Source organism: Hevea brasiliensis, chromosome 12, assembly GCF_030052815.1.
Source record: "Hevea brasiliensis isolate MT/VB/25A 57/8 chromosome 12, ASM3005281v1, whole genome shotgun sequence".
Classification (NCBI taxonomy): Eukaryota; Viridiplantae; Streptophyta; class Magnoliopsida; order Malpighiales; family Euphorbiaceae; genus Hevea; species Hevea brasiliensis.
Genome location: NC_079504.1, coordinates 92,297,462 through 92,314,509, shown reverse-complemented (window position 1 = coordinate 92,314,509; position 17,048 = coordinate 92,297,462).

Sequence of the window (17,048 nt, the reverse complement as noted above, 5' to 3'; positions counted from 1 at the left end):
ATTGATATTTTGTTAGAAATATTATTCTTAAGTTGTTAAGAATATGAGTGATAATATTTCTAGCACAAAGTATCATAAATAGGTTCACAATCGAGGATACTTCATAATAAGGATATGACTTATCCAGAAAGATTGTATTCATGTTTGTTCCCAAGTTATTTATATGAGATATAAATAAGATAGAATGGTGAGTCTCATGCCATATAACAAACATGATAGGTACTTATAAATGATAAGTAGGCCGAACCAGTGACACTTATGACAAGCACATGGAGTTTACTCTTGTCAATGTTTTGTCATAAATCATATCAGTGCATATAATCTTTAGACCTAAGATAGCACAGTTATCTTGTATATAGGTAGTTTGAGTTTGATACTGCTTTCATACTTGTACTATGTATGGGTATATGGGCATGTGTTGGCTCCTACTAGTTATATATTGAGGTAGGTGTTGATCAAGATGGAATCTGTTCCTCTAAGTAAATAGAGATAAAATCCTATGTTCATTTAATTGTTCTTGATGTTTCAAGTTCTGGCGGAGCAGATAGATTTATTCAGAAAAGAGTTTCTGATGAGAAAATCTTTTAATCAAGAAGTGGAATTAAAAGAGAACATAATATTCATAGCAAATGGAGTTTGACATAAACCATGACTCCAGCTTGAGTTGGGATTTTGTCACAGAGAGATTCTAGTGCATGGTAACATATGATTATAGGTTCATTTAAGGTAAACCTTATTACTAATTGGGTGGCCATGGCATGCTATGCTAGGTGTTAACCATGGTCTATGAGGTGCATAAAATGATTTAGAGAAATCATTTATGTTAAGAAAGAGTTCTGATGATATTAAGAGTTGATATCATGTCTCATTGCCAATTAGCGATGAGCCTAGTAAGTCACACACATACACAAGTTATCACCTATTTAAATATGATTTAATAATTAATTAAAGAGTTTAATTGATTAATTAAATAGGTTTGGTTTGCAATTAAATTGCAAAGTCCCTAGTATGACTTGAAACCAAATCTAGATTATTGGATGTGTAGTATAAATTAAATTTATATTTAAAGTGTTTAAATATGAATTTAATTAATGAGAAATTAATTAATAAAGATTAATTAATTAATTTATATTTGATATAAATTAATTAAAGGAAGAAAAATAATTATTTTGGGTTAAGAATTCAAAATTAAGACACAGGGGCATTTTGGTCATTTCACAGTGTAACACGTGGCACCATGAGATGGTGACACATGGGATTACACATAAGTTTGCCAAATATTTTTTAATCATGTAAGATGATTAAAATCAAGATTAAATATAGGTTTGACACTTAGCACAATGTGATTGGGTAACTTAAACCTAAAGCTAATCAAAGGGTGACATGTGGCAAATGTTTAATGTGTTAACCTAGCTATTTAAGTGTTGTTATGAAAAGAAAAACCAACCGGTAGCCACTCCTCTCCTTTGTCACACCACTTTGAGGCTTTTCATCTATTATTCTTCATCTCTCATCAATTCAAAGAGATTAGCCATCAATCTCTTGAATTAAGAACACTAGAAATTGTTTCTAGTGTCCTGTTTACATCTCTAATCTCTTAAAAGGCATAACTTGAATTTCTAATTAATAGAAAAGGATTTAGAAGCTGTTCAAGGGCTTCCATAGGTGTTCTTGGTGTGGACAAGCTAGAGGGACAACATCTGGTATCCTGAAGACGAATCTCAAAGGCGCAGACATTGCGATTGCATCAAGAGGTTAGTGTAATCGTTCTTGATTTAATCTAGGGTTCCAAAATTAATCTGATTAATTTTAAAATCTTAAATAGCAAATACAGATCCAAAAACATATTAAAAGAGTTTTAATATGTTGTTTATCATTGAAATCAAATAGATAAAAATAAATCTTGCATGATGCATGTGGCCCTAGGTGAAATATTTTTGAATTCAATGGTATAAACTTATGTTTTTCACGCTTTCGTTCCTTCATAGCATGCCATGGGCACCCAATTAGTAATATGGTTTACCTTAAATGAACCTATAAGCATATGTTACCATGCACTAGTATCTCTCTGTTACAAAATCCCAACTCAAGCTGGAGTCGTAGTTTTTGTCAAAGCCCATTTGCTATGAATATTATGTTCTCTTTTAATTTCAGTTCTTGATTAAAAGATTTTCTTATCAGAAACTCTTTTCTGATTAAATCTATCTGTCCTGGCCAGGAACTTGAAACATCAAGAACAATTAAATTAACATAGGATTTTATCCCTATTTACTCAGAGGAACAGATTCCATCTTGATCAACACCTACCTCTATATATAACTAGTAGGAGCTAACAGATGCCCATATACCCATACACAGTACAAGTATGAAAGCAGTATCAAACTCAAACCACCTATATACAAGATAACTGTACTATCTTAGGTCTAAAGATTATATGCAATGATATGATTTTTGACAAAACATTGATAGGAGTAAACTCCATGTGCTTGTCATAAGTGTCACTGGTTTGGCCTACTTATCATGTATAAGTGCCTATCATATTTGTTATATGGCATGAGACTCACCATTCCATCTTATTTATAACTCATATAAATAACTTGGGAATAAATATGAATACAATCTTTCTGGATAAGTCATGTCCTTATTGTGAAGTATCCTCGATTGTGAACCTATTTATGATACTTTGTGCTAGAATTACTGTCACTCATATTCTTAACAACTTAAGAATAGAATTTCTAACAAAATATCAATGGACCTTTTCTATTACACATAAATGTATTATGTAAACGAAAAAGTGAAAATGCCTTTTATTAATAAAACATGCACAAGATACATACTAAATGATATGCTCTAGGGCATACTACTAACAATCTGTTCCTCTAAGTAAATAGGGAAAAAATCCTATGTTCATTTAATTGTTCTTGATGTTTCAATTTCCTGGCCAGGACAGATACATTTAATCAGAAAAGAGTTTCTAATGAGAAAATCTTTTAATTAAGAACTAGAATTAAAAGGGAATATAATATTCATAGCAAATGGGGTTTAACATAAACCATGACTCCAGCTTGAGTTGGGATTTTGTAATAGAGAGATTCTAGTGCATGGTAACATATGATTATAGGTTCATTTAAGGTAAACCTTATTACTAATTGGGTGGCCAAGGTATGCTATGCTAGGTGTTAACCATGGTCTATGAGGTGCATAAAATGATTTAGAGAAATCATTTATGGTAAGAAAGAGTTCTAATGATATTAAGAGTTGATATCATATCTCATTGCCAAATAGTGATGAGCCTAGTAAGTCACATACATACACAAGTAATCACCAACTTAAATATGATTTAATTAATTCATTAAAGAGTTTAATTGATTAATTAAATAGGTTTGGTTTGCAATTAGATTGCAAAGTCCCTAGCATGACTTGAAACCAAATCTACGTTATTGAATGTACAGTATAAGTTAAATTTATATTTAAAGTGTTTAAATATGAATTTAATTAATAAGAAATTAATTAATAGAGATTAATTAATTAATTTATATTTGATATAAATTGATTAGAAGAAGAGAAATAATTATTTTGGGTTGAGAACTCAAAATTAAGACAGGGGCATTTTGGTCATTTCACACGGTGACATGTGGCACCATGAGATGGTGATACATGGCACTACACATAAGCTTGCCAAATGTCTTTTAATCATGTAAGATGATTAAAATTAAGATTAAATATAGGTTTGACCCTTGACACAATGTGATTGGGTCAATTAAACTTAGAGCCAATCAGAAGGTGACATGTGGAAAGGGTTTTAAGTGGTTACCTAACTATATAAGTGTTATTATGAAAAGAAAATTAACAATCAGCTGCTGCCTCCTTTTTGTTGCCACCCTTGAGGCTCCCATTCTCTCTTCTTCTTCATCTCTCATCAATTCCAAGAGATTAGCAAACAATCTCTTGAATTAAAAATACTAGAAATTGTTTCTAGTGTCCTATTTACATCTTTAATCTCTTAAAAGGCAATACTTGAATTTCTAATTAATAGAAAAAGCTTTAGAAGCTGTTCAAGGGCTGCCATAGGTGATCTTGGTGTGGAAAAGCTAGAGGGACAACATGTGGTATCCTAAAGACTCATCCCAAAGGTACAAATATGCTGCAGTACATCAAGAAGTAGTGTATTTATTCTTGATTTAATCTAGGGTTTTAAAATTAATCTGATTAATTCTAAAATCTTAAATGGCAAATACAGATCCAAAAACATATTAAAAGAGTTTTAATATGTTATTTATCATTGAAATCAAATAGATAAAAATAAATTTTGCATGATGCATGTGACCCTAGGTGAAAATTTTTGAATTCAATAATATAAACTTGTATTTTTCATGCTTCCACTCCTTTAGGGAATATGCAAACTGTTAAGGTATGTGAGATTTGTTCGGGTTCGAGTCATGCTACTGACATGTGTCTTACATTATAAGAGGATGAATCAATGCAACATGCTAATGCAGTAGGACATTATGGATAGCCACAACACAGGTATGATCCCTTTTCTAGTACTTATAATCCAGGATGGCAAGATCATCCCAATTTGAGTTATGGGAATCAACCGGTGCAAAACTGATACCAGCAGCAAAGACAATAAGTGAATCAACCACAACCACCTCCACCTCCACCTCCCTCAAATCAAGGTATGTCACTTGATGAAATTGTTAAGGCCTTGGCTAACAATACACAACAATTTCAACAGGAGACCAGAAATAGCATTCAAAACATAGAGAGGCAAATCGGTCAGTTAGCTTCATCTGTGAGCAAGCTTGAAGCTCAAGGTTCTGGAAAGCTTCCATCACAAACAGTCATGAATCCTAGAGAAATTGCGAGTGCGATACTATTGTGGAATGGGAAAGAAGTTGATAATCAGACTCCACATGAGCCAATAAAAAGAAAAAGCATGGAGCAAAAGTGTCTGAAGTTCCTGAAGTTGAGGTAAATACTGAACTTAACTTGAATAAGGTTAATAATTATGTTCTTCCTCTAATCCCATGCAGGTTGGCTAAGACTAAGAAAGAAGAACAAGTGAAAGAAATTTTGGAGACTTTCAGAAAGATGGAGGTGAATATACCTTTACTTGATGTGATCAGACAAGTTTCCAAGTATGCTAAATTCCTTAAGAGACTATGCATTACAAAGCGCAAGTTGAGGAATAATGAGAAGATCAGTGTGGGAGAAAATGTATCAGCATTAATTCAGCAAAAATTATCCCCTAAGTGTAAGGATCTAGGTTCATTTTCTATTCCCAGCAGAATAGGTGATTCCAAATTTGAATGTGCAATGGCAGATTTAGGAGCATCTATTAATGTTATGTCAAATTCAGTTTTTCAAACTTTAAATTTGGGTCATTTGAAAGAAACCAGTGTCATTATTTAGTTAGCTGATCATTCTAATGCTTACCCATTGGGAGTAGTTCAGGATGTGTTGGTGCAGGTTAGAGAATTGATTTTTCCTATAGATTTTTACATTCTGGATATGGAGGATAATGTTCCCACATCAAAGTTAGCTTTGATTTTGTTTGGAAGACCTTTCCTAAAAACTGCCAAGACAAAAATTGATGTGGATGACGGTACCTTAACTATGGAGTTTGATGGAGAGACTGTCAAATTTAATATCTTTGATGCCATGAAGTATCCTACTGATGACCATTCTATTTTTTCTATTGATATTGTTGATTCATTTACGCAGGATGTTTTTGAGTTAAGCATGGAGGTTGAGTTAAAAGTGGTGATTAGTCAAGGAATTCAAGAAATCAGTACCAATCCACCATTAAGTGTAGAGGTTCAAGATGCAGTAATGGCATTGCAGTTATTACCTCCTATTCTAAAAAGGTATGGAGTATCAAAGATTGACTTACCTGTATCTCACACAAAATTATTATCTTCTGTGGTGCAGGCACCAGTTATTTAACTCAAGCCTTTACCTGAGCATTTGAAGTATGTTTACTTGGGAGATAATGAGAAACTTCTAGTTATCATCTCAAGTAATTTAACAAAGATTCAAGAAGACAGATTGATTAGAGTTCTGAGAATACACAAGGAAGCAATTGGATGGACAATAGCTGACATCAAAGGTATATGTCCTTCAGTGTGCATGCACGGGATTTTACTAGAGGATGAGGCTAAACCAAGTAGAGAAGCTCAAAGGAGATTGTACCCATAGATGATGGAGGTTGTGAAGAAGGAGATTTTAAAGCTACTAGATGCAGGAGTTATTTACCAAATTTCATACAGCAAATGGATAAGTCCAGTCCAAGAAGTGCTAAAAAAATCAGGAGTCACTTGTTAGTAGTATGCCCTAGAGCATATCATTTAGTATGTATTTTGTACATAATTTTATTAATAAAAGGCATTTTCACTTTTCCGTTTACATAATATATTTATGTGTAATAGAAAAGGTCTATTGATATTTTGTTAGAAATATTATTCTTAAGTTGTTAAGAATATGAGTGACAATATTTCTAGCACAAAGTATCATAAATAGGTTCACAATCGAGGATACTTCATAATAAGGACATGACTTATCCAGAAAGATTGTATTCATGTTTGTTCCCAGGTTATTTATATGAGATATAAATAAGATGGAATGGTGAGTCTCATGCCATATAACAAACATGATAGGCACTTATAAATGAAAAGTAGGCCTAACCAGTGACACTTATCACAAGCACATGGAGTTTACTCTTGTCAATGTTTTGTCATAAATCATATTAGTGGATATAATCTTTAGACCTGAGATAGCACAGTTATCTTGTATATAGGTAGTTTGAGTTTGATACTGCTTTCATACTTGTACTATGTATGGGAATATGGGCATGTGTTAGCTCCTACTAGTTATATATGGAGGTAAGTGTTGATCAAGATGGAATCTGTTCCTCTAAGTAAATAGAGATAAAATCCTATGTTCATTTAATTGTTCTTAATGTTTCAAGTTCCTGGCCAGGATAGATAGATTTATATAGAAAAGAGTTTCTGATGAGAAAATCTTTTTAATCAAGAACTGAAATTAAAAGAGAACATAATATTCATAGCAAATGGAGTTTGACATAAACCATGACTCCAGCTTGAGTTGGGATTTTATAACAGAGAGATTCTAGTGCATGGTAATGTATGATTATAGGTTCATTTAAGGTAAACCTTATTACTAATTGGGTGGCCATGGCATGCTATGCTGTCACATCCTACCCCTCTGTAAGGCATAACATGATCCCGTAGTATACCTAAAGAATTACCAACTCCGTCTACTGATAATCCATTAAATACACTACAAGGGATTTTAAAAACATTTCTTACTTCTTTCACAGTGGTGAGCACTATTTACAGGTGTTAAAAACCTTTTTGAACTGAAGTGATAGAACTAACACATTTGAATTATTTGGAGTTTCTGTAAAAATTTTAGCAGAGTGCCATCTGTATTTTAGATAAAACAGTTCTTCAGAAAACCTGTAAAAAGCACTTCAATAGATTTCCAAATCTCAACCCAAATCCACAGTGATTTTTCAAAGACAGAGGTAAAAGAAATATAATACAATTTTTACAAGCCAAAATAACTCATAATTATTTTACAACTTCAATGTACAATTTTTATTTACAATTGCTCAAAACCAACAACAATATGTACATACAGTGAACATACATTACCGCACAAAATACAAAATCTGGACTGACCCTTCTGCAGTAGTAGGAGGTGGTCCAACTCTACGACTATTGGTGCAGTCCTTGGCAAAGTGTCCTGTGCCTCCACAGTTATAACAGGCTCCAATAGCCTTATAGCATATCCCACCATGATATCTTCCACAATTTTCACATTGGCGGGAATGGTAGGAACCTCCGGTACTCTGCTGACAAGATAGAGGAGGTTTCTGTCCTGAATGTCTTCCCCTACCAGACTTCTTGCCACCTCTGCTGTGTCCCTCATAGTTCTTCCTCTTTCTAGTAGGACCACTGGAACTCTGTTCTACTGATTTTCCCTCTTTCTCTTTCTTCTCTGATTTCTTTTTCTCAGGAGCAGCTTCAGACTCAATTCTTTCTAACTCTAGAGCTTGAGAAATAAGTTCAGAGAAGTTAGTGTGTTTGAAGCCGACTACTTGTAGTCTGATACTGGGCTTCAAGCCAGTTTCAAACCTCTTGCATCTCTCCCTGCTGGTAGAAAGTAAACTTACTGCATAATGGCTCAGGCGGGAAAATTCTCTTTCATACTCAGCCACTGATCTGTTCCCCTATTTCAGACTTAGGAATTCTTGTAACTTCTAGTCTATATAAGCATCAGGGACATATTTCTGTCTGAATTCCCTGAGAAAGTCATTCCATGTTAATACTGCTGGTTCTACCAGACTGTGGGGAATGGTTTTCCACCAGTCATAAGCATCCCCCTGTAGTAAGGACACTGAGTATTCAAATCTGAGCACCTCTGTACAATGTAGCTTCTTGAACACCCTATCCATCCTCTCTAACCATTGTTCAGCTTCTAGAGGATCTACTGTCCCATTAAACTCTATAGCCCCATACTTCATCAATTTGTCATACTGCCTAGTAGGAGATTGTGGTTATACCACTGGTGTCTGTATTGGGACTTGAGTAGGTACATTACCAGCCATTTGTTGAAACATTGCAGCCATCTGCTTTGGCGAGCGGCGAAGCTGCAGATGCTGCAGGTGGTGTTGCTGAACCACTGACATTGTGTAGGCCTGGGGCATCCCCTTGCACCTCAGCCTCAATAGATTGATCGACTGAACGATCACCCTCTTCCATAGTTAATGCGAGGATTTTAGATCTCCTGAACAAATAACACAAGGAGATTTCCTCCCGTTAGTGCATATTTATAATGTAATGTACTGTATGTATCAAACAATGATGTTGAGCAGTTGTACTATGAAGAAAGAATATTCAAGTAATAGGTGAAAACAAAATTTAAAAACTTTGCTCTGATACCACTAAAACATGTCACACCCTACCCCTCTGTAAGGCATAACATGATCCCATAGTATACCTAATGAATTACCAACTCCGTCTACTGATAATCCATTAAATACACTACAAGGGATTTTAAAAACTTTTCTTACTTCTTTTACAGTGGTGAGCACTATTTACAGGTGTTAAAAACCTTTTTGAACTGAAGTGATAGAACTAACACATTTGAATTATTTGGAGTTTCTATAAAAATTTTGGCAGAGTGCCATCTGTATTTTGGATAAAACAGTTCTTCAGAAAACCTGTAAAAAGCACTTCTATAGATTTCCAAATCTCAACCCAAATCCACAGTGATTTTTCAAAGACTGAGATAAAAGAAATATAATACAATTTTTACAAGCCAAAATAACTCATAATTATTTTACAACTTCAATGTATAATTTTTATTTACAACTGCTCAAAACCAACAACAATATGTACATACAGTGAACATACATTACCGCACAAAATACAAAATGTGGTATACTCGTTATACCCGAAAATCTCTCGCTGGAGGTAATAGCAGCCTAGTCTACTGCCTTGTCTGTCTGTCTACCTGCGACAGCAATAAAAAGCTATCGCTGAGACAATATCTCAGTGGTGCACAACATTAACCAAATACAAATTTAAATCACAATTCATAATTCAAATAAATAGTGGATATTTAAAAACCATAGTTAAATTCAAAACAATACTTTCATAAGGAATTTAACACAATATCACAATAAATCTCAGTAATCAAAACATAGTTAAATTCAAAAGACAGTAAATGTAAATAAGAATTTAAACTTCATTTCACAAATTATCAAATCGCATAACAACATAATTTTGTCGAATAATTTAAGAACACAGTGTTGCCAATTCATTCACAACTTAAGCCATGACACAAATTTCTAATCAATGCCGCATTGTACACCACGACAAAGCAATCACAACCCCACTAATCGAAATCAATGAGGAAGGGAGCTAGCTATATAATGAGTACTCATCCGATCACCTCAACTGGTAAACCAGAGAGGGAGAAAAATAAACGATCACGACTCCATAAATGGAGAAGGAAAATAAATGATCACAACCCCATAAATGGAGAAGGAATGATATGATACTGTCATGCTAAGTGTGAACACAAAATCAATTCCAAACATTTTATTCAAATGATTCGTGAGAATCCAATAAATTTCCAAAGTTATAATTTCATTCACAAAATGGCAACACAATTCATAATTATCTTTAATTTCCACAAAAACCATTTACAGTGCTTTTCAATCAATAGTATCCATCAAATCATTTACAATGCTTTTCAAGCAATAAATATCCATTCAAACACATTTCCACAATTTAAAACAATGATGTACAAATAGTCATAATTCATTTCAATTGAAAAATTCAAAAGAAATACTGTTGTGCACAAACACAATTTAAATCAATAACATATAATTTATCATATGAAATCTTATTCAGAGTAAAATCAGTTGAAAACTAGTTGTGCACAAACCTCTGATGACTATCTCCTCGTCTGAACTCAGTGTTTCCTTCCCTTTTCCTGAGTCTTTGGTAACTGAGAAACACAATTTGAAGTGTTTCAGTACTAAATTAAATTGTCTCTAACGATAATGTTCGATAAGTAATTCACTGAAGGCTATTATTTGCTTAATCACCTAATATACCGACCTTCGATGCATTTTAGGTAAATTAAGTTTTTGTTTCATTAATATGTCACATTCGATAGGGTTTTAGGGTTGGTACGTTTTACCAAACTCATTTCCTTGTTTAGTGCATTTTAATGCAACTTGCTGGATTCCGGGATACTAGTTTGACCTAGTCGGACGACCTAGTTCCCTCAGTTTTTGGGTTTCGGTCAAAACTACAAACTTGTAGATCTATGTCTTATTGCACGCGGGGCAAAATTTCAGGTCATTCTGAGTTATGTAGACCAAGTTATGGTCATTTTGCTATTGCTGGTCAAATGGCATTAAATTAGGTCATTTTAGGTCAATTTGGTCAACTTTGGTTCGGCCAGTTTTTGGACCCGAATTTGTGCAAGCTGTTTGACTTGCTTATGGTCATTTCTGGGCTTTGGTGTCTTCATAAGACTTGTAGGTATGGGTCTTAACTATTCATGGTTAAAATTTCAGGTCAATTGGACCTGTTTTGAGTGAGTTATGGCCTAAATACTAACTGCTGCAAATTGGTCAGTTTTCAGGTTTCAATTGCACTTAATCCGAATTGGTCATTTTTCATGTCACCTTGCAAGCAAAATTTTGGTATGCTTTCTCAATGAAAGTTGGCACATTTTGTGCCTAGTTTCACCTCCAATTGGTCTCATACCATTGAAGTTACACATTTGAAGTTATAGGTTAAAATGCATGCTGCCCTTAATTACCTTGCTTAAACATACATCAATGACATATTCACCTTACTATATGTCCACTTCCCTTACCAATTCTGTTTTGGTACATTACCAAAACCATATACCACTTCACTTTAAAGTCACTTTGGGCAGATTACAAACATCCTCAATACACCAAATAAACTCAAATTTACAAAGTCTAAGTACAATCACATATACACCTAAACATTACTCATTCTTACATACACTTTACACAACCAACCTATATACATATCCATCAATCCTCAATGTCAATATTCTGCTAATACCTTCATGAACTCATACATTTATCAAAGTGTCCCAAGGCTGCCGAAATGTTCTACAATGCCAAAGTGTCCCACAATTCGTCAATCTCCAATTTAAGTGCACAATCACCACATTTTCATGGAAATAACTTACTAGGATATTAAATCCCTCCACTCAACATGAATTTACATCAAATATATGTAATAATAAATCATTAAATACATAACTTCATGGCTGTCCAAAATGGACATATCAATAACTCCTCAATCTTGAAAATTTTCTTCACAAATCCAACACCCATAACATGTACACAAAGTTTAACAAAGCAATATTAAAAAATGTAAACTTACCTATGGTTGGAACTTGCTAAACCTTGATTAAACTTCTTGATTTTGGTATCAAGTTCTTCCTTATGATGTGTAGACAATCTTTAATGAAGCAATCTAAGTGATTGGAGATGAAATGGAGGGATGGATCAAGCTCCAAGTGAAACGGCAATGGAGTTCTTCTTTCTTCTCAAATCGGCATGGTTGAGGAACTTTGAAGAAATGAATTTGCAGATTGCATATTAGGTGTACACATGCCCCATTTAACTTAGTTTATTCCTTTAGTGGCCCACTCACACTTATTAAATCATATAATAAGTTAAATGTGTTATTTACACCTTTTCACTCCACTTTTAGCTATTTGTATTAGGTACCATCAAATTAATTCTTCATTTTATTTTCTAAGTATAATATTATTTATTTTTAATGGAAATTTAGGTCAAAAGACAATTTAGGATGTCAAATGACCATAACGCACCTGTTCGGGTTGCATTCTCGATTTTTCGGTAACACCGAATTTTTGTCTGTTTTTCGATTTCTCACTTTTCTTTGTACTAATTATTTAATTTTTCTTTGATATTTCTCATGATATTTATACTTCAAGAAGGGTCTATTTAAGTCCTAAAATATTTTCTAGGGTTTTCCGCAGTCCAGGGCTAGTCAACGGTCCACGCCGTGACTTCCCGGTGCGGTCACCCATCGCTAGGGTTCTCGGCTCGCTTAACTTGGTTACATTTCTTTGCTATTATTTTTACTTTGTTTTTCTTGTATTTTCTTTTCTTGTATTTCATTATTTTATGTCTCCTCACTCATATTGAGGTGTAGTTCTAGGCATCATAGCTGTCCGGACAACACTGGTCACCGGAACAGTATAACGCACTACCGAACTTTGGGGTGTTACATATGCTAGGTGTTAACCATGGTCTATGAGGTGCATAAAATGATTTAGAGAAATCATTTATGGTAAGAAAGAGTTCTGATGATATTATGAGTTGATATCATGTCTCATTGCCAATTAGTGATGAGCCTAGTAAGTCACACACATACACAAGTTATCACCTATTTAAATATGAATTAATTAATTAATTAAAGAGTTTAATTGATTAATTAAATAGGTTTGGTTTGCAATTAAATTGTAAAGTCCCTAGCATGACTTGAAACCAAATCTAGATTATTGGATGTGTAGTATAAATTAAATTTATATTTAAAGTGTTTAAATATGAATTTAATTAATGAGAAATTAATTAATAGAGATTAATTAATTAATTTATATTTGATATAAATTAATTAGAAGAAGAAAAATAATTATTTTGGGTTAAGAACTCAAAATTAAGACACAGGGGCATTTTGGTCATTTCATAGTGTGACACGTGGCACCATGAGATGGTGACACATGGGATTACACATAAGCTTGCCAAATGTTTTTTAATCATGTAAGATGATTCAAATCAAGATTAAATATAGGTTTGACACTTGGCACAATGTGATTGGGTCACTTAATCCTAGAGCTAATCAAAGGGTGACATGTGGCAAGGGTTTAATGTGTTAACCTAGCTATTTAAGTGTGGTTATGAAAAGAAAAATAAACAGCAGCCACTCCTCTCCTTTGTCACGCCACTTTGAGGCTTTTCATCTATTCTTTTTCATCTCTCATCAATTCAAAGAGATTAGCCATCAATCTCTTGAATTAAGAACACTAGAAATTATTTCTAGTGTCCTGTTTACATCTCTAATCTCTTAAAAGGCAGAACTTGAATTTCTAATTTATAGAAAAAGCTTTAGAAGCTGTTCAAGGGCTGCCATAGGTGTTCTTGGTGTGGACAAGCTAGAGGGACAACATCTGGTGTCTTGAAGATGAATCTCAAAGGCGCAGACACGCTGCAGTGCATCAAGAGGTTAGTGTAATCGTTCTTGATCTAATCTAGGGTTCTAAAATTAATCTGATTAATTTTAAAATCTTAAGTGGCAAATACAGATCCAAAAACATATTAAAAGAGTTTTAATATGTTGCTTATCATTGAAATCAAATAGATAAAAATAAATCTTGCATGATGCATGTGACCCTAGGTCAAAATTTTGAATTCAATAGTATAAACTTGTGTTTTTCACGCTTCCGTTCCTTCATCACTGTGGTAGCAAATCAAGATAATGAACTTGTTCCAACAAGGATTCAGAGTTGATGGCGAATGTGTATAGACTACCGCAAGCTGAATTCAACAACAAGGAAGGACCACTTCCCACTACCATTCATTGATCAGATGCTTGAGCAATTAGTAGGTAAGTCTTATTTATGCTTTTTCGATGGCTTTTCTGGATATAATCAAATTGTGATTGCACCGGAGGATCAAGAGAAGACTACCTTCACTTGCCCTTTTGGAACTTTTGCTTTTAGAAGGATGCCCTTCAGGCTTTGTAATGCACCTGCCACATTTCAGAGATGCATGATGAGCATATTTTCATATTAAATTGATACTTACATTGAGGTGTTCATGGATGATTTTACTATGTATAGTGAATCATTTGATGCATGTTTACATCATTTAACTTTTGTTCTTGAGAGATGCATTGAGAAAAATCTTATTTTGAATTGTGAGAAGTGTCATTTTATGGTGGAACAGGGGATTGTTTTGGGTCATGTTGTCTCTAATAGGGGTATTGAGGTGGATAAATCTAAAATTGATTTAATTGTGAACTTACCCTACCCAAAGCTGTGAGGGAAGTACGCTCTTTTCTTGGTCATATAGGTTTCTATTGCAGGTTCATTAAGGATTTCTCTAAGATAGCATTGCCTTTGTCTAGACTCTTGCAAAAAGATGTTCCTTTTGAGTTCAGTGAAGAGTACAAGGAGGCTTTTGACAAATTGAAATCTACATTGACATCACCCCCTATTATCCAGGCTCCTGATTGGACAATACCGTTTAAAATTATGTGTGATGCGAGTAATTATATAGTAGGAGTAGTTTTAGGGCAGCGTGTTGGGAAGCTCTTTCATGTGATTTATTATGCATCCATAACACTCAATTCAGCTCAGCGCAATTACTCTACGATCGAAAAAGAGTTTTTGGCTATAGTTTTTATTGTAGATAAATTTCGTTCATATTTACTTGGTTCTAAAATAATTATCTTCTCTGATCATGCAGTGTTAAAGTATCTCATGGCAAAGAAGGAAGCAAAACCAAGATTGATTAGATGGATCCTTCTGCTACAAGAATTTGATCTTCAAATTAAGGATAAGAAAGGAGCTGAGAACCTGGCAGTAGATCATTTGAGCAGGTTAGTGACACAAGAAGATCCACTTCTTTTACAGGAACTTTTTCCTAATGAGCAATTATTTAAATTGCAAGGTATGATCCCTTCGTATGCTGTTTTGATGAATTATTTGGTTGCAGATTATTTGATCAGGTTAGTGACACAAGAAGATCCACTTCCTTTGCAGGAACTTTTTCTTGATGAGCAGTTATTTAAATTGCAAGGCATGATCCCTTGGTATGCTAATTTGGTGAATTATTTGGTTACTAAGGTTGTGCCTCTTGATTTGAGTAGAGCTAAGAAAGAGAAATTGAAAAGTGAGGCTAAGTATTATGTGTGGGATGACCAGTATTTGTGGAAATTTTGTTCAGATCAAATTATTAGGAGATGTGTTCCTGATAATGAGATTCAATCTATTCTTGCATTTTGTCATGCCTATGCATGTGGAGGTCATTTTGGAGCCAAGAGAACAGGTAGAAAAATATTATATTGTAGTTTTTACTAGCCCACTATATTTCGTAATTCATATCTAATTTGCAAAAATTGTGAACAATGTCAAAGAACAGGAAGTTTAACCCATAGGAATGAGATGATTCAGAATCCAACACTTGTTTGTAAGATTTTTGTTGTGTGGGGTATTGATTTTATGGGTCCATTTCCTTCTTCTTTTAGCTTTGTTTATATATTACTTGCTATTGATTATGTTTCGAAATGGGTGGAAGCCAAAGCCACCAGGACTGATGATTCTAAAGCTGTCGTAGGTTTTATCAAGTCAAACATTTTTAGCAGGTTTGGAGTTCCTAGAGCTTTAATCAGTGACTGGGGCACACATTTTTGTAATAGAACTATTGAGGCATTGTTGAGGAGATATGGTGTTTTTCATATAGTATTTGCAGCTTATCATCCTCAAACAAGTGGGCAAGCAGAGGTGTCTAACAGAGAGATCAAGTCTATTTTTGAAAAAACAGTGAAGTCAAATAGAAAAGATTGGAGCCGTAGACTTGATGATGCTTTGTGGGCTTACAGGACTGCTTATAAGACACCCATAGGTATGTCCCCCTATAGATTGGTATTTAGTAAGTTATGTCACCTTCCTGTGGAGTTAGAACATAAGGCTTATTGGGTTGTTAGACATTGTAATTTGGATTTGGATACTGCTGGTGCGGAAAGAAAATTACAATTGCAGGAATTAGAGAAATTTGACTTGAAGCTTATGAGAACTCTAAGATCTATAAAGAAAAGACCAAGGCATTCCATGACAATCTAATTTTAAGGAAGCCGTTTGTAATTGGGCAAAAAGTTTTATTGTATAATTCCATATTGAAGCTGATGCCTGGTAAGTTGCATTCTTGTTGGATTGGATCCTTTGATGTTACTAATGTGCTTTCTTATGGTGCAGTTGAAATTCAAAGTTTAGGAACTAATAAGGTGTTCAAGGTTAACGGTCATAAACTCAAGCCATTTTGTGAAGGGTTTCAGGAGCATACAGTAGAGGAGCTCAAATTGAGAAACTCAATTTATAAGGATTAAGGAGCTTTGCCACGTCGAGCTAATGACGATAAATAAAAGCGCTTCTTGGGAGGCAACCCATGGGTGGCTTATTAGCCACAATCAAATTTGTTTTCTTTCCTTTATCTTATTTTATTTTCTAGCATATTTTTTCCTTTTTTTTTGCATTTGGGCTTTACATTGGGGACAATGTAAGTTTTAAGCGTGGGGGAGGAGAAATTTATTGCTGTAATCTTTTTAAATATTAAAAAAAATTAAAAAAAAAAATAAATAAATAAATTTGTTCTTATAAGCTTGATTCATAATTCTATATTAACTCCTGGAGTGTTTTGTCTTTAAAAT